Genomic DNA, 19,658 nt, shown 5'->3' with positions numbered 1-19,658 from the left:
ATCATCCGACGCGGAGGCGTGGTGCGGACTCAAAAAGGACCCGTTTGTCACCCGCAACGGATCCGCGTGCAGAAGCGTACCTCCGCAGTGAGCCCGGTTCGGAGGCGCGACATCCGATGCGGACTCATTCCGTGTCCATTTATTGCATCCGTCACGGTTCCACTACTTTTTATCAGTTACGGACCCATTCCGGACTCATAGATGTTCCGGGCCGGGACCATTTTGGATCCGTGCTCATAAAGTTACTTTCTTATGCTATAATAAACGAACACTAAACCAGTTAACCGTTTCAAACAGCATTTAGATTTAATTCTACAGATAACACAGACCTGGCCTAGACACCGTTTAAATAAGAACCCGAAAAAAACACAACCTGACGAAGAACTTCACTCATCATGATTTTTTATTTATCTTGACGTTATTTTTCTGTCTCACTGTCATGTTGAACAATCGCGTGTCGTGGCTGCCTTCTCTTCCTTCCCTCATCAGTCGACGGGGAAACATCACATCAGCGCTCCGATCTGAAAAGGCAACAGAGCTAAACTTAGAGCTTTCATTTACATTTCGTAAGATGACAATCAGACATTGCATTGCATATGGAATGGACAACGCTCTTTCACATCTCTATCCCGTGACAGTAATGATGTTGAATATTATAAGATGTACAATGTCCTACTTACTCTTGGTCGTAAAAGCCGGGAGGCAGGCGGGCATCACCGTAGCAGGGTGGATTACAGCTGGCTAGCCCTGTCCGACCCAGAGGTAATTCCACCTGTTTACTGTTGCACAAGATTAAGAACAAATTCAGATATTTGTAGCCCAACCACGGACATCTGTATCAAACTATGAGCCCAGCTACTTCATTCATTCACCAATGATGGACAGCATGGGACGAGGGCACAGTTCATGGACATTCATGAATTGCTAATAAATAATTAGCTGGGGACTCGTTAATGTGAGGAGAACATGATGTCACCGCTTGTGGATTTGTACCGTTAAAAACACAGTTGGTGCCAAACCTGTTGAGAGCATCACCAATCCGTGTAAAAGTGTACCACGAGCCAAATTCACACCAATATAGGCATTTCATAAGAGTATTTGAACACTTATGACCTACGTTTATCAACTTCATACAAGTTTGCTTTAGCCAACCGGTTTGCTAGTAGCTGGCTAGCAAGCTAACGTAAACAAGGCTGTTAAAATGGGCACAATGTAGATCATTTTTATTCAACTGCACTTCCTCCATGTATCGGATGGCATCATATTTTAACAGCATTTAGGAAATACTACAATAGCCAATGTAGTTCTCCATGTCTTTGAATGAATGAACTAGCTGTCTCGTTTTGAAAACAACTAGGGTTAACATACACTTTTAAAGTCATAAAAAACAAAATCCTACGAAATATCAATAAGCATTGATAGTATAAAAGCTTCAGATATACTTTTTGTACATTTGTGTATCGCCTAATATAAATAAATCAATACTTACTGGAGAGCGCAGTTCGGTCGTGTCTGCCCCAACAAATACTTGTACCAACGCCCGTTAGATTTTACAGCGCGTCCGCGTTTGTGAATCAGATATGGATGCGATTATGGTCCGCGTTTTGACGGTAGAATTTGGGGCGGCGCACGGTGGCGACCCTGATCCACCAAGTGGAACCCAAAGGAATGTGACAGTGACACGGATGTGGTGACTTGAACGCGGCTCCGCATCGGAGTCCTCTGCTGTGTGGGTACCTCATTTTCTAGTCAGCCAGAGTGTTAGAAGTGTGTCCAGATCGTTTTGGACACAGTACCTCATTTTCTAGTCAGCCAGAGTGTTAGAAGTGTGTCCAGGTCGTTTTTTTTAAATTCCATGCAGTCCTTGTAAATCCACAGGTCGATGTTGCTAGGCTAGCGCAAGTGATCCACTTTTGCTAGCATGACCCAAAAAAACAGTCTTACCAAATTCAATAAACAATCAAATCACATCAATTACATTGTCAGGTTATCAATACAAATACCCACGTTGATAGAGAGATTTAGGGAGTACATCAACCTTAGAATTACATTGCTCACCCGCAGCAATTTGTACTTCCTGATTTGGCAGTCGCGGACTGATATCTAGCAACAATGTTAGCGGTTCTCACTGCCAAGTTTATTTTGAGCGCAGCTGTCTGCTAGAACTACGATCAGACTCACCCTGATCATAAAAAATAATGGCAATGTTCGGAGAACCCAACGCTTTTGATGACGAGGACGAGCAAATTCAGAAGCATACCTGTACGAGCCTTAATACTGTATACTGCAGAAGAGTTGAGATGGATTTGAAAGGGTCCGAACGAGAGAGCGCGTCTGTATTCAGAGGCAGCCACTGAAACTGTAGCAGAAAGCTGGAACAGAATAGCAGGGGATTGGTGTGGTGTCAGTGCCGAAATTGCAAGGCATTGGAGAAGGAAGAAGAATGTTTTTGCTGCCGAGTTGCGACTTAGTTGCCCCACAGATGAAATTAGATGGATTCCATAGATGATGGCCACAGCACATCTCCAGATGTGTGCATAACGGAGCGCCAGGACTTTTGCCTGTAGGCCTATCTCAATCGTGGAGTGCTAGAAACATTCTTCTCAATCGAGATTTTTTTTAACCCGGACCTGCTGGACCCAATGGCCAGTTAATGCGGTAAGTTAACAAAACATTTTGTGAGTTGTTCCCTATTTGAAAAACGAAGCTGCCGCGTAAGTTTATGTAACTAGTGTAACTATTACAATGAAGGCATACCAGCCATAGCACGTAAAGCACAGCAAAGGTTTTAGGTTAGCTAAATCATCATCAGTAAACAGTGACAGCAGCAGAAAGCCTGTACGCCTACACAACTAATCTTCGGAGACTGATTGTAGGCTATCACAGTGGCTGTCCTTGGCACACCAGGGAAGGTGAATAGCACCGTAGATGTTTTCAGACTTTTCTTTGCGGACATTCTGATGGACTTTATGAAGTCGTCAGGGCTGATCACTGCAGATCACCCTGTTACATAGCGTCTTATGTTACATCAAGGATAGGCGTGCAAGGAGATCTACATAAGCACCTATCCCTAGGAGCTAGAGTTTTGTTCTTCCCGGGTCTTTTACAGGAAAAGAATGAAAACGTTTCTGTATATGGGCTTTATTGTCGCAATTTTTATATGCACATGTATTTACCATGTTGGCACGTTGTTGGTTTATAATCCACTATGCATTAAAAACGGAGTAATTTAGAGTAGTTCTGGCGTCTTACTGTTGAAATGGGTTTACATCTGATCACAGCTGCCGAGAGCAAGGTAAAATTCCGCTGACTAGGAAAAATAGTTCCCCGTATTACAAAAATCCATGTAAGGCAAGGTCAGTTTTATTTGAAACAGTATTCTATCACCACAAACCTTCACATCCACAGCCTGGCATAATAATTGATGTGATTTGATTGCTTATTGAATTTGTTAAGACTGCTTTTTTGGGTCATGCTAGCAAAAGTGGATCACTTGCGCTAGCTTAGCAACATCGACCTGCGGTTTTACAAGATCTGCATGAAATTCTAAAAAAAAAACCGATCTGGACACTCTGGCTGACTCGGAAAAGAGGTCCGGTGTCTAAAAAACCGGAGTGTTGCTTTAAACCAAACATTTCTTAGTCCCCAATAGAACCTCTCTGCTTAAAGGTAGAGTAGGAGATCTTTGAAAAACGGTTCCTGTGAGCTATATTTTTGAAAATACACAGCCCGCCTCTCCCTTCAGCCCTCCCCTCAAAGCCACGCCTTCAAAACACATGAACGCGCATGCAGTCTGTCAAGTGTTCGGATTATCCCGGGAACCCACGAGAGCTCACGAGGCGGGGCTAGAACTAGAAGCCACGTCAAATCGATTAGCCAAGCTAACTTCCAGCCATGGCACTGTCTCCGGCTACGGTAAGAATGTTCAACATCACAATAAACGCACAGGCCGTCATGGTTGCCATTTCAAGAAATATTGATGACAGTAGATGTATACTAGATTAGTTATTGAACTTGACTTGATACATGTTACTTATCTCATTCTAACTTCCTAACACTGATGACAGATGCTATACCGTCATCCCTAGACAGTAGCCAGTAGCTACAGTACTGACATGGATTTATTTTGACAGATGTGTACAGCAATATACATTTTACTATTGTATTTATATATACCCGACACCACAATCCGTAGTGTTTTAGGCAAGGACGTCAGTTATGTACGAATCTTACGGGGATATTTCACTTGGGTTGCGGCACGCGCAGACTCAGGAACAGAGGGAGTAAAGAAAAACAACCGAACTGATCAACGCTAATTAAATTGTTTTGGCTGACGATATTTTCATATGCTTTAGACCTTCCACGACCACGACGAGAGCTCCAGCTTTCCTGGCCCATCACAATCATAACGACCTAACAGCCCAGTAGGACCGATGGCCAGAGATGGAGGAGGAGGAAGATAGACGCAGCAGAGGTCGGGGATATTGATTAGGAAGACTCCAACAGAATTGACGCCCTGCTAACTGTAAGGATGTACCAATCCTGGGTGTCCCTCACTTGGAATTACGGCTCACACACAATGCGTACGCTTCTGATGGCATCACACCATCCCACTTCTGACACCATTTGTAGCGAAGGGGAGTAGAGTTGCCCAGCCTAGAACCAAACCCAGACCTTCTGGGCTTGTAAATTGGGGCCCTGACCGCTACACCAAAGAGCCAATCTCGTTGATGTGACAGTCAGAACACACCCACAACCCTAGTGATGGTCATTCCATCACAATGGTAGCCAAGCTAAACCATACCCTGTTCCACCAATGCAAAAAAGTGGGATCAAGTACAGTTTCCTAAATGGGCGAGAATTCCCTTTTAACTCCATTCATTCTCCTTGTCTCCTAAAGGGGCATGGTACAGGTACACAAATGTGGTCTTAGAAATGTGGTCATGATGGCAAAGCACTTGCCTCGATTGTTCAGGAAGTTGAGACACTTATTGACATGCAGTGTTGGTCCAGAATAGGTCATCATTGATGTCCAAACCTAGCCAGGCCGTGCCCTCCTGATGACGCAACACCTTCAGCGTTGCTTCTAGTCAGGCCAAGTGCAATACAAATATAATTTCTGAGCTCCGGAAAAAAAACGGCACTCCTCCCACTTTGTTGGGAAGCATGCAACCATTAGCAAACCAAGGGGGTGGGTCGACCATGCCGTTTGGGAAATGTTGATTGTTATGCTCTTGGTCAGACCAAGTCTTGAAGAGATTTGAAAGTCAATGATAATCAGGCCAAACCCACATCTCATCTTTGTGCTGCTCAAATGGTCTGCCTCTTTCCTGTAGTGTGCCTTGTCCCTCTTGATCGTCTGTGAACTGTAGGTTGACGTCCAGTCATTTATTAGCAGGGTGAAAAGCAGAAGGCTGAGCATGATTGTGCAAGCTGTGACTCAGTCTTGACAAGGTGGTGCTCCTGCCCTGCCTGTATCCCAGGGCAAGCAAGGGGCATGGACCAGGTGGGAGTACTGCATCCATAGGGTAATTTATTGGTTGGACATCTTGCAAGGCCACTCCAATTGAGCTGTTTGGATAGCTACAGCAGCTCCTTTTACTTTGTGATCTCTGGCTCCATCAACTCTAAAACCAGCCGGGCCTTCTCTTGCTTGTATCCAAGTCCTACAGACTTAACTGGAAGATGAAGCAGATTCTTGCCAAAGAGTTATACATGCATTGGTAGCATCATAGCTTGAGTGCCTTTCACTGGAAGTATGACATAACTAGCAATTCAAAGTACTTCATAATTTCAGCAGGATGGGGAATTCTCTGGCATCATGTTTAGCCAGCTACTATGATTTACTATGATGCTGCAAAATATTTCAAGATCAAGTCAATCTGGTCAAACTGCTCTTATCTGTGCTATTTCAGCGCTGCCCAAATTTTGGAAACTCAATGCACTTTGCTTGACACACACCATTAAGAATATGGCTCACACTTCAGCTTGGCCAGAGTCACGATGGAAGTCATGGATGAATTTCCTGTTTGTTTCATTAACACATTTTGTTCCAAATTCAAATTCTTCAGCACGACTGAAGAGTCCAGAGTTTAATATTATTGGGATCAGTATGATGTGGATAATTCTAAGTTAATTCCCAAAATATTATTTTAATTTACTTGGTCAAAACAAACATGAACCACCACTTTTCCTGGTCATTTCAAGGTCTTTATAAGGCTACGGTCATCGGGCCTACATACAGTATAAATAAATATATATAATACATAAATAAAATGTAAAACATAAATATATTTAAAGTAGAGTGAAAATAATCACAAACAAAGGGGATAGCAGTACTTAGCTTACATACAGTATGCCAGAGCAGATTTGGCTAATATCACAGTAGGCTGCCATCAATCAAAACAAAATCAAAATGCATTTATAACCATTCATAATATCAGGGAAATATTCCAACAACATTACATGGTTAAAAAAAAACATATCAAACACCTCTATTCCTGGTCATTTCAATGTCATTTTATGGCCACAGTCATCTCTTGTCTATCCATACAGGAAGCAGTGAAAAGTGAAATTTTGAATCCTTCGTATGGATTCCTTGCTTTTTACCATTGATCATCACTGACAAAATAAAATAAATAAATACACTTTAAAAATGCACATGCAAAAGAAGTATATTAATGTAAAAAATAATAATAATTTAAAAAAAACCTAAAATGCACACAAAGAAGAGGTTAGCTGTATTTAGCCAAGTTTGGGTAATATTACAGTACCATACAGTTGTAAATTGATTTTTAACAGCAAACTGCACTAATAACCATATATATATCAAGAACATAGTCTAATGACAACATTACAAGGTTGAAACATGCATCAAACACCACTATTCCTGGTCATTTCAATGCAATTTTAAGGCCAGAGTCAATTTAAGGGCCTGGCGGCGGCCATCTTGAAAATGAGGCCTTTCCTGAAGTCAGATTTTGGCAGATTTTTAGTATGTTGTTAAGTACATCTGATAGTACTGTAAACCACTGAGAAACCTTTTGTTAGAATTTTTTTGGGGTTAGGTGTATTTTTCTCATAAATGCACTCGCCTAATACCCAAAGCAAAACATGCAAACGATATATTTTTGTAAACCACTAGAAAGACATGGGCTTTGCTGGTCAAAGTAATGTGTGTGTAAACATGGTAGGTTACTTACTTATTACGGGGTGAATCCGTATTTAGTTACTGAACGCGGGTGGAGAAGGGGAATTGAGAACAGGTGCTTCCATCCTCCCAGCTGGTTTGTCGCTCGTTCGCACAACTAGATTCTAGTAGCAAAACACACAAGAGTAACCGTCTGAGTTACACAGAGCAATTCTGAAAACGTGTTTATGCGCACAGAATAAATGCCACAGGGGGAAAAAAAACACCAAAAATAACGCGATTAAGGTAGCAGCTATGTTAAGCAAGGTAGCAGCTAGATATGTTGGAACTTGAGCTAATCCTCTGACCCCTCTCAATGGATAGGCCTACTTGCTTAAAAAAAAGACACCACTGTGTCCTAAACCAATTCACAAAATATTATACAGACAAATATATTACCTCACCTCTCGATTAGAAATGTGGTCACCAAAGCCTATGTTTGAAGCCGCTGCCGTAGCCGACATCTGTGTCCAAGAGTGTCGGGTCCCATTTCCAATTTTCAGCCCGTGTTGGAATCTGGTTTTGCGAGTCCAATGACTATAATCCAAGGGACTATGTTATCCTGGCATGGTTAGTCCAGTGTACCAAAAGCCAAAGCTCTTCCTGTAGCTCTGCAAAAGCCAGCAAAGTTTCCAAGTAGCTCAGCCTGCTGCTAACTCTCGTTACCTTGCTAGCCGAGTGATGATGAGCCTCGTCGCGTGTGCATGAATGATGGGGGCGGGGTCGGTCAAGTTCACGAGTCGGTGAACGCGCAGGGAGGAGGGGTGAGTGCTGGTGGTTGATGGACGTGTCAGAAACCAATAGAAGTGATGATGAGTATTACTTCTATTGGTTGCCGTTTTCTTCTGACTACGCCCTCTACACTGGACCAAAAGATTTCGTTTTTTTTTCAAACACTCTATTTTAATGGGTGCTATGGCGTCATGAGGGGTTTTTCAGATGATAATGGTAAAACATGTTCCAGAAAAACATCTCCTACCCCACCTTTAAACAATGTCACTGCTTTGAACACGCCTCTACCCAGAACGGTTGGAAATGCTCAAAGTTGACAAAGTTCCTGACAAAGTGGGTGGAGTTCCCGATTCTACCTGAATGAGCTCCTGGCCTTAGTGAGTGTAGCTGAGCTGAAGGCGTTGCGTCACCACTAAGACGGAGCCTGAGTATTAAACAAAGTGCATATAAAGTCGACCACAAATTTGTACAAAACGCTGAGCTCGCACCAGTTTGATTTGCTAGCACACCATGTGTGAGGTATGGGGGAACAGATGGGGAGAATGAGCTGAAGTGGGGTGCAGTGCAAACCTTTGAAGGGGTGTGGGACAATGCGCCCACACACTCGTGAGTGAACCTTTGGCCAACCAGTTCAGGTGTGCATCTCTGCTGAGGCGGTATGCAGATGAACATCAACCATGTGACATGTCACCTTGTTGTCGCTACATGACTGAAATTTGGCCCTTCCACGCTTTCACATGCGTTATTGAAATAACGTCTTGCGAATGCATGCAACCATGGACACAACCATGTCAACGAGAGCGCATGCGCCATCACAACTTTGCATCAAGCAAAGAATATGCAACAGCTTGCAATACGCGCACGAGAGAGAGAGAGAGAGAGAGGTCTTCCAACAGGTGCCTTGCCATTGTAACGCTTGCATACAGTAACCTGGCTATACCTGCGACGCTCTTGATTACTGGTATACCCAAAGTATTTTTTTCATAACGTGCTGTCCCGTTTTCCCCCGAAGTCGTTCTAAAATATCGACAGAGATTTATGAGTGTCGTGGCCATGATTTTTTTAACACATTGGACACATTGGCTTATAAGACGCTCTGGCAGTTTTTGACAATATTTTATAATTACAATGTCATTGATTTCCCCAAATGGTATTTTAGTTTGACAATTTTATAGAGAAGTGTAGACAAGAGGAAATGAATAATATTTTTTAGTTGACAAAAATTATTTTAGATTTCGTCGACTAAAATTGTATGAATACTAAAATTGTATGAGCATGGACGTCAGCGCCCATAGCCAGATCGCACCTGTCCTTAGAGTAAAACAACCTACAACCTTCAGATGCGTAACCACTGTCTCTGGATGGAGTCTCCACTCTGCTGAGCAGGGGCCACCTCCGAAGAGCATGTCAGCTTCCACATTCAGTACGCCTGACAGATGAGATGTTCTCAGTGACAAGAGATGTGTATCTGCCCATAGCAGTAACCGTTTGGCCAGGAAGTGCAACTGCCAGTAATGCAAAACCTTGGTTATTAATATAGGCCACCACAGCCATATTGTGCATTCGGACGAGAACGTGGCGCCCAGACAGGAGAGGCTCAAAGTGACTCAGGCCCAAGAACATTGTCAAGAGTTAATATGACACGCGGACAACTGGGGGGACCAGGTACCGCTGACAACGCGACCATCCACCAGAGCCCTCCATCCAGTGAGGGATGTGTCTGTGTAACGGAGGCTAACTAGCAGAGTTGGAGTGGAACGATAGTAAGCCTCCCTCCCAAAAGCCTCATACAGTGTCGATGCCGTTGAACTGGGTGACTGGTCTCTTGGTCCAGCGGTATCGTACTGTGTCTCCCATTGCCGGACTGTTGTAGATGACGAGGTGGCAGGTTTGATCCCCGAGGGGGACGAACAGGTGCAAGATGACCTCTGTCACAGTGGTGCCGTGACCCGGATGGGAGTGAGGTTTAAGGGGGAGAGTGTAACAGAGGCTAACTAGCAGAGTTAACGTGGAACATTAGTAAACCTCCCTCCCAAAAGCCTCATACAGTGTCGATGCCATTGGACTGGGAGACTGGTCTCTTGGTCCAGCGGTATCGTACTGTGACTCCCATTGCCGGACCGTTGTAGTTGACGAGGTCGCAGGTTCGATTCCTGAGGGGGACGAACAGGTGCAAGATGACCTCCGTCACATCTGTATGGATCGCTGTACAAGACGATGAGGTTCCCAGAGGAGCTCCTCTGTCGAAAACACCCTGAGGGTGTATAAGATCTCTCCCATAGGGCTTTCAGGCCGACCAGAACGGAGCCGGTGTGGGTGCCCGCACCAGTTACATTCGGCACTAAAGTGCTTGTCTGCGAACCGCCTGTGTTCATACCTGGCTGGCTCTGAACTTTTTCCGCACGTGACTGTGTTACCCGGAATGAACCTGCTGACGGCCACGCTGTCGTCACGGTTCGCAAAGAAAAACCTAGTATTTTGCGGTTCGCAACGCAAATATCTGTGGCATGAACACGACGGCCCGGTTCGCGATTAGGTGCGGGAAAGGGCTCCAGCACGGTTCTCAGTCTGGCCTGGACCACACGTACCACTTCAAACGCCACTCTATGAGGGCTGAGAGAAGACAGACTAATGGGACCGTGACCAGCGCTTCTCGAGCGTGGGCCAAGCCAAGGCAAACACCGCACACGTTGTGTGCGTCGGAAGCCGTAATATCGAAGCAGCAGCCCCGCGGGCATGAATGGTCCTCAATAGGAGGTCTCTTCTGAGTAACCCTACGGCCCGTCATCGAATATCTCACGGCCCGTACCCACACAGAGTAATTCCGCTCCGCTCTCATTGACTTTGAATGGGGGCGATATCGCGCTTGACAGCGCGGAGGTGAAGCGATATCGCAGCGGGACGCGGTTTGATATAGACGAGTTCTCTATATCATGCAAATTTGATGGTCCAATAACCAATCAGATGGGCGTATGGGTAGCAAGGGCGGGAGTTACAAAAAAAATTGAAAAACATGGCGGCGATTTCTGTGATTTCCAACATCACGTTTTTGCTTAATATAAAGACCCTAAATGCTTATAAATGTAACGACTACCACGGATTGATGTAAAAATGCACCACAAACTTATGTAACACAAAAAGGTTACTCCACATTGCCATTTGATCACTCGATGTTTTAAGCTAACTGTGTAAGCTAACATTAGCATTTTACCAGAACCAGGCAGCTCCAAGCTTAGGCCTATATTAGACTACTTCTGTACTTCTATAATGATATAACGGGGCTTAGATGTTATCTAGGACCAAAACACAATCGTATTTAAGCCATGTACACACTGTGTTGTGATATTGAGTGAGTAATGTGTGCAAACGACCGTTTGCCGTTTGTTATCTCACTCGGTCTACCCGGTGCCAGCTGCGAGACACAGCCCGCGCCGCAAGGCTCGAAAGTCGGGTGAGCAGCGTAGTTAGCCCCGGGGAGAATCTAATGGGAGTATCCGTGACTACACCCCCAGCGCGATATTGCGCGTCGCGGATCCCGCCTGGCAGTTTCCCCAGTCGGTACTGGGCGTCAGAGGATAAGATGTGGTAACAACACAGTAGTCACAGGGAAAGCTAATTGCAACCCTACAGTAACAAGCTTAGCTAAGGGATTAGCTGTGGCTAGCAGAAACATAACTTGCATCATGCATATCATCTGCTTTAATATTGAGACCGCAGCCCCGTGGGCATGAACAGTCTTCAACTTCTCCTTAACTATTACCACCACGGGCAAAGTTGTAGTCGGACTGTTTAACTGAACTACTGTAGAGAAGTAATCGGTATTGTCTCATGAAATCGAAATGGACGTAGAAGATATGTGCACGGGCGCGCTACCTTATATACGCCCGCAAGGATGGCGGGAAGGAGGCAGAGTGGCCTCTGGCATGATTAAAATATGTATTCATGGAAAGGAATCAAGGACGTTTCCCATTGAGAGTAGTTTGAATTAAATTACGAACAGTGCACCGAGCTGACAAGACAACCACGGCTGAAAAACACACACAGTATCGTGCTAAGACTCATTTTCACAGAGGGAAGGTCAACAAGTGCCCTAAGGCCCTCTAGTAGTTCACATGTACAGTATGCAGGAGAACCACATAGCATACCATAAAAAAGGAACATACCGTAAGTGGCATATTTGTGTTCTGTGTACACGCTAGTTAGGTATTTCAGGGGACTGACAAACAAGGCCATGCATGAAGAGAAACCAGTTCCTGAAGAAAGACTAGATGGTTCAGCCACTGTTTTGAACCACATCCATGCAGACAGGGTTGGGGAGTAACGTATTACATGTAACGGCTACAAAGGATACAAAATAAAAGTAACTGTAATCCGTTACAGTAAGAAAAAAACGATGTAATCAGATTACAGATACATTCAATGAGAATGGGGATTACTTAACAGGATTCCAATTTGTGCGAGTCTTTGGCCCCTTTTATTTAATTAATTATTAACACACATCAGAGACGTGCGGTCAGGGTAGGCAGTGCCTACCCTGGGATAAATGTCTTAAAAATAAAAACTAACACGTGTTTTAAAAAATATTATTCAGAGTTCACATACACAACAATAACATTGATTCAGCATAAATTATGAGCTGTTTAAAGTACAGTATACGCAGGACAACGATCAAAAACCTAAGTAATCGCACGAAGCAAAGCGCTCAGGCTTGGGCAGGTTGCCGTGGCAACGCGCAGTCCCGGCTGGTAGCAGAGACACGAAAGCAGAGCTTTCGAATGCCAGCCAGGCAGCCCGGTAAGGCTCGCTTTTCCTCTGCCTAGCCTGCCTTCAGTGCTGTCCATGTAGAAGTTTGCACATGCGTATTAAGTTGTCTCATAGCTTGTCAATGGGACTAAAAGCAGAGCCTTTAGTCTGTGGCGGGAGTATGTGAGCCAATCACAGCGGCCAAAACGAAAAATTGTTACAATTCAGGTGTAATAACTATAGCCCAGCGAAGACACTCTGCATTCAGCACTCTATCGAATACTTTCGAAGTGAAATATCGGCAGCTATGTCAACAATTGCACATCTGAAGTGTTTTAGCAAGCTGGATTACCAGCAGAAGTTGCTCACCATCAATCGAGGTAGGCCAACACCTCCTCTTCGCGATTTATATCAGCGCAAGGGGCAGAAAATAGTACGTACATTCCATCAGGAATGGTATGAGAGAAAAGAGTGGCTCTGCGGGTGTGATGTTAGCAACCGTCTGTTCTGCTTCCCTTGCTTGCTGTTCTCAACACAGCTAGCAAGGCAAGGCTTGTTCAAACTCTAGCCGTACAGAAAACATGGCATGCAGTCTTTGGCGTTTTGCCTTTATTGCAAAAAAAGCCGAGAAGTAGCAAGAAAGATGGTTCAGATGACAGGCAATAGCTGAGCCGTTTGCAATCGCTGCATTGTGGAAATATTCAACATCAGATGAGTAGCAGCTTCAAGTAGTTTGAACACACTGGGACAAAATATCTTCATCATGTCAACCACCCCGGGCTTTTAATGGAACTAACTTGCATGGAAAACATTCTCGTGATTCTGCGTTAAGGTAAGATTCATCTAATTATTAAGCTGTGGGTAGCCTTTTAACATGAACATGCTCAAGTTTGTCGTGGTGCCTTTTGTGGTCAGGGAGGTGTTGACATTGAAGATTGGTTGTGCTGTGGACACGAATAGACTGAGTGTGTGTTATTATGGACGCGAGATTGTTTTTGAGCGTACGACATGACTTCATTTTCCTAATTTATTATGATGATGACTTAATACGCGATGCGTTAGGTGTGTGGAACCTGTTAGCAAGTTGACGTGCAGCTGTGTTCTTTTGAAGTGCACGGTGTACGTCGAGATCAACGTGGGGGCGGTGGGGCTCGCTCGAGTGACTGGGATGGGTGCTCACGCACTCAAAAATTGACTTGATTTGAAACACCTTGCACAACCGTTGCTAAAGTGTTTGAGAATACAATCACGCACAAGAATGAGTCTCAGAAGTGTTTTCGTTGGTTTACTCGATGTACCAGTATTTACTGTCTGAATGCACGGCTCATGTTTGTTGAGTTCGCAAGCAATCCGCACCCTTGCCAACTTTCCTTCTGGTCTGTGAGTGTTTGATTAGCAGCACAAAATGCGTCAATGAAGCAGGAGCTGTTACCTAGGTTGGTTGATTGCTAAATGTAAATCGTTTCCCCTCACATGCTATGGTGTGATTCACAGTTGGTGAACTAGACATTTTATCTTCTAAACAAAGTAGGCTACACTGCCACCCTGCATCCATGTGAAACCCTGGCATTTGCAACAGAATAAACAGAAGAGGAGCAAAGGCAACTGCTAAAGCCAAAAGTTAAAGCTTTTCCCCCAAAATGCTGTGATGTTGTAGCTTTCTAAATTATTGTAAAATGTAGGCCTACAGGTCCTTAAATGTGTACAAAGTAGGCTATGGGTCCTTGAGCTACCAATTTGCCAATTTGGCAAAAAAAAAGTCTAGCTGGCCTTTTCAAGAAATTGAAATTATGCATTTTCACTTATTGTTTCAGATGTAAGGTCTACTGACACAATGTCCAAATGTCTAATAGTTTAGCCTATTTACTTATTTAGTTATTAGAGCTGTGGTGGCTAAGCACTGATGGCATTTTATATTATAGCCTACTTTATATTTACAGTATTTAGAGAAACATAGGCCTACTAATTTGTTGCACATTAAAGACCTTATCAGCATACTAGGTGAATAGGCCATCCAAGCCATACCTTGTGGCATAAGGCCTCTCTCACACACACACACAAACACACACACACACCATGTTACATTTCAGATCTGTATGAAAGGGGGTACTATTTGTTCAAAGTTTTTAGTCTTTTATAAACGTTTTTAGCTGATAGTGACTCTCCAGATTTGGTTAAAATGCAGGAAATTGCATCGAAGAAATACATTTTTTTCTGGGGGAGGACCCCCAGACCCCGCGCTAAAAAATACACAAAAAATATTTATTTTCTATATTTACTGCCTACCCTACCATACCCCTCACTGCACGTCACTGACACACATGCTTAGCTGACAACCATTTAAAGTATTCATACATTACACTCACATACATTGCATCCAAACGCGCATACATTTTCAATCACAAACCACACGAAATCCAAGTTTTGTCAAAATCTGTTTCTTTATTTTGTTTTGCCTAATTCCATTGTTTATCCTTATCAGTTAAAACGAGTGGGTTTTCAATGTTTTAAGAGCACTTAGCAATGTTTCTTGAGCATTTGAAAGTTTCATGTCTTACCGGTCTCGCAGCACTTCCGTGTTTGGCAAAGGGTTGCGTGCTGGCGAAAGTGACGCTTTTATCATTGGACACGTTCACGTGTGCGCGTCCTCTCGCCATCACATTGACATAATTATTGCTGTTTGCATGTTGACATGCATTTGTACTTGTTTGTTATTTTTCTTGTTAAGGCCTGATAATGTTTATTTTGTTGTAGCGCGCTTTTAAAAGGTTAAAATTCCCTGCTTTTCTTCTGGCATTTGTTTTAGCCACCTATAGGGAGGAGGCAGACATCCTTCATAATGGAAAATATCTCATTCTGTGTTCTCAAGACCTGTATTTGTTTGCTCTGCCATATACTCAGATGTGTGAGTATTTTGAATACACTATTGCAATTGAGCCGTAGGCCTAGCTAGTTTATTTCTTTTGTTCATCTTTATTTTGGTTCCACGTAACCTGTTTATTTTTGTATATTTTTGTAAATAGTGTATAGTTATATTTTTCAACATTTTGGTTTATTTTGGTTGTGTTTATGGTCTATGGCTAAAATAAAAACATCGTCTCCTGCGTTCCTGCCGTATCTGTGTGCCTATCTGTAAGACCCTCGACACTCTACTTTTTAACATTTGGTTTAAAAAAAATGTCAGTTCTCACAAATAAAATGTTGAACATGGGTCAATGCTCATTTAAACCTTAAGTAATCCAAAAGTAATCCAAAAGTAATATGTTACATTACTTTGTAAAAGTAATCTAAAAAGTTACAGTACAATTACATTTTTAATCAAGGTAACTTGTAACTGTAACGGATTACATTTATAAAGTAACTTACCCAACACTGCATGTAGATGAATTTGGCAAATGAGAGAAAACAGTAGTGCTTAATCTAATATACACTAACAGTCAAAAGTTTTAAAACAGTACACTTTCCCCACTATACTTTTTTATTGACAATTTCAGTTCAAATTCAGTGAATTACATGTCATTGCTATCTGAAATACTAGAGTAGAGTATCATTTAGCCTATTAATCCCGAGGGAAATTAAGGTGTCCAGTAGCATACATACATAAATACAGAAAAGACATGACACACATCATTGCACATACATTCACCATACAGCACACGCTTAGATACATTTAGCCAAAGTCAGATCTCTCTCTCTCTCTCTCTCTCTCTCTCTCTCTCTTTCTCTCTCTCTCTCTCTCTCTCTCTCTCTCTCTCTCTCTCTCTCTCTCTCTCACACACACACACACACACACGCACACACACACACCTACACACACACACACATATACACACAGCGGTACAACAAGTGACAAAGATATGCACACAACAAATGAGCAATTGAAAAAGTCAGTAGCCTATGGATTAATTTCATAGACAATACATTACACTCTATACACCCTACACCCAAACCTGTTCCATAGGAGCTACTATTGCATTGAATTGAATTAAACATAGGCCAATAAGTTCAAACCTTACCCCAATGCCAGGAACGTGGGTCTACAAGGAGCACATATAAACCTTTTCTTCATTATGTGCACACTACTTCAAGCTTATTGAAAACAATAATATTCTATGATATTCCAAAAGGTCTTTTGATTGACAATGTGTCTCTGCTGTTACCTAACTAATACGCTTATGTTATAAATACAGTCTTAAAGGGACACTGTGTGAGATTTTTAGTTGTTTATTTCCAGAATTCATGCTGCCCATTCACTAATGTTTACCTTTTTCATGAATACGTACCACCACCATCAAAATCTAAGCATTCATTATGACTGGATAAATTGCACTTTTCATACATGAAAAGGGGGATATTCTCCATGGTCCGCCATTTTGAATTTCCAAAAATAGCTATTTTTAGCTGCAAAAATGACTCTAGTTGGACCATGCTAGAAAATATTTGTTTATTACTTTCATGTAAAGATCAAATTTGGCAATAGGCAGCCCAGTTTCAATGAGCGGCATAGTTGCAGTACCTTTTTTGACCATGTCCTGCACAGTGTCCCTTTAAACATTCAAGCAAAACTAATCTTGAATATGAAAATCGTTCTGTATGTTTGGGAATATATTTATTTCTTCTGGGGTTAAATTGACCCTGAGGATAGTAGATGTTACTATCCGAAAAATTCAGCATCACCGTACTGACAAGTCAAGGGTAGCGTGAGCAATACAACAGCATATTGTAATTGGCAGAACTGGTCCTTTAAAAAAAGAAAAAAACCTCATACAACATTGAAGCTGATATAAAATTTTGTATTATGCAACTATAGCATAAGGTGTTGTAGGGGTAGTCGCGTGAGAATTGAAATCCTCACACGGACCGCACCACGTAATGTAGGTACAGTCGCGTAAGAATCGGAATTCTTACACGGACCGCACTAGTAATGTAATTGAGTTGCGTTAATGTATGGAAAGCTGCGTGTGGATTTACTCCTCATGCGGCTATACCAGGAATTGAAGGTAAAATCTCGTTTGGGAATTTAATTAATTATGAATTAATTACTATTAATAAACAAATTAATTAAAGTGTAATTTAAGGACCGTCTCATAAAATCCTTGGATTATCAATCACAATATTCAACAATAAATTGCTAAACACAGAATTAATAATAAGTTTTGTACTGGGGTTACTCAGCGGGGCACAGTGAACGATGAGAGTATGAGACCTATTCTCTGTGATCAGCTGGGTTACACAAGCACAAAGGTTGATCTGAAGGCAAAGTTCTAATAATAGGTTGGTTGGGTGTACAAAGTAACAAGGACAACAAAATGCAATCAAATGATTTACTTTTATTAACTACTAGGATAACTAATAAAATGCATTACATTCAAAGTCGGTTAAATGGAATAATAACAAAAATAAGGCACAATAATATAAAACAAGAAAGAAATAAAAAAGGGGAAAAGAAAGAAGAGGGGGACAGGCTTTCAGCCTGTGTGTGTGTGTGTGTGTGTGTGTGTGTGTGTGTGTGTGTGTGTAGCAGGGGTCTGGTTGCTATAGGCTACCACGTGTGTGTGTGTGGTTGACTAAGCTAGCATTAGCTACAGAAAGCATAGACAATGGAAAGACTACTGGTAAGTAGCTACTTAGCAAAGACCTAATGTCGATTAGGCAGGGCCCAAAGGGTCCACAACAATGTCTGGGTTTCTGTAATAAATGCACACAATTCCGAGTGGAATAGAGAGAGAAATGAAAGGGGATGAGAGAGTAGTACTCAGTGGGAGGAACTCGCACTGATTACTAAAGTCCCTTTTCGACTAGCCCTGTTAGAACGGGGCTGCGCGCTGCTGGGGCGTGGTTTCGTTTTCTTTTTGCATTTACTCCACCCATCATCAGCTCAAACAGGGCTCAAACAGGGGCGATTATAGAATCGCGAAAGACGTGGTTCGAGGCGTGCGGAGCTGAGTTCCACTAGGCTAAATGTTGCCTGTGTTAGGATTTACCGGCATGTGAAAACACCTATCCCCACCCACGCACTTTAAAAATCAACTTTTCTGTCGGCAGTTTTTACAGTAGACAGAGAAAATTTGCTCAAGCAATTATCATGTTCTTTAAAGTAGCTTAAGTCCAGTCCTTGGCCAAGGAGTTATATTATTAGCTTATTAGGCTATTATTTTAAAATCACGCTATTTCCAAAGCTCCATGCCTCCTCCTTGTGAGAAGTCGTTTTTTTACCACCATGCAAAATAGGGCACACTAAAGTAGCCCTTTTCATTGCACATATCTTCATATAGCCTACGAACCTGCAGAGGGATGGCGAATTTGCTGTTATCAAATTAAATGTAAAAATGAAAATTTCGAATGAAAAAGACAACTGGTTTATTCGAGGGAACAAAGATTTCCTCTCTATCCAGCTGGAGAACAACGCCATTGTTTACTTGAAGTGGCGACCGCTTAAAGTTAAATAACTTTGGATTTAAAGAACATAAACACCTGCCGTAAAAACCTGTAAAAAGCTAAGAATCTCAGCCTTCTAACAAGCCCTAACACATGTATGTAGGTCTAGGTTAAGGAGATCGCTGTCTGTTCGAAAACAAAATGACGAGGTAAAAAAAAAAATGGTTGGAAAGCGCTATTTTTTCACTTGAAACAGCGGCCGCTTAAAGTTATATAACTTTGGATTGAAAGAACATACAAACGTTCCGTGAAAACCTGTAAAAAGCTAAGAATCTCAGCTTTCGAACAAGCCCTAACACATGTCTGTAGGTCTAGGTTAAGGAGATCGCTGTCTGTTCGAAAACAAAATGACGAGGTAAAAAAAAAATGGTTGGAAAAAGCTATTTTTTCACTTGAAACAGCGGCCGCTTAAAGTTATATAACTTTGGATTGAAAGAACAAATAAACGTTTCGTAAAAACCTGTGAAAAGCTAAGATTCGCAGCTTTCGAACAAGCCCAAACACATGTCTATGGGTCTAAGAGAAGGAGATCGCTGGTTATATTTAGTCCTATATA

The 19,658-nt window shown here is 42.4% G+C and overlaps 1 long non-coding RNA gene across 1 annotated transcript; it reads right to left on the bottom strand.

Moving 5' to 3' along the window:
* Positions 1-286: 286 nt before the first annotated feature.
* LOC134444779 (uncharacterized) lies at positions 287-1,499 on the bottom strand. The gene is made up of 3 exons (XR_010034103.1): positions 1,490-1,499; positions 681-779; positions 287-521 (listed from the first exon to the last, which is right to left on the bottom strand). It is a non-coding gene; the product is annotated as an uncharacterized LOC134444779 (long non-coding RNA).
* Positions 1,500-19,658: the final 18,159 nt, after the last annotated feature.

This window comes from Engraulis encrasicolus, unplaced genomic scaffold, assembly GCF_034702125.1.
Source record: "Engraulis encrasicolus isolate BLACKSEA-1 unplaced genomic scaffold, IST_EnEncr_1.0 scaffold_726_np1212, whole genome shotgun sequence".
Lineage (NCBI taxonomy): Eukaryota > Metazoa > Chordata > Actinopteri > Clupeiformes > Engraulidae > Engraulis > Engraulis encrasicolus.
Note: the sequence above shows the minus strand (reverse complement) of the source record. Positions and strands in the feature narration are given on the sequence as shown.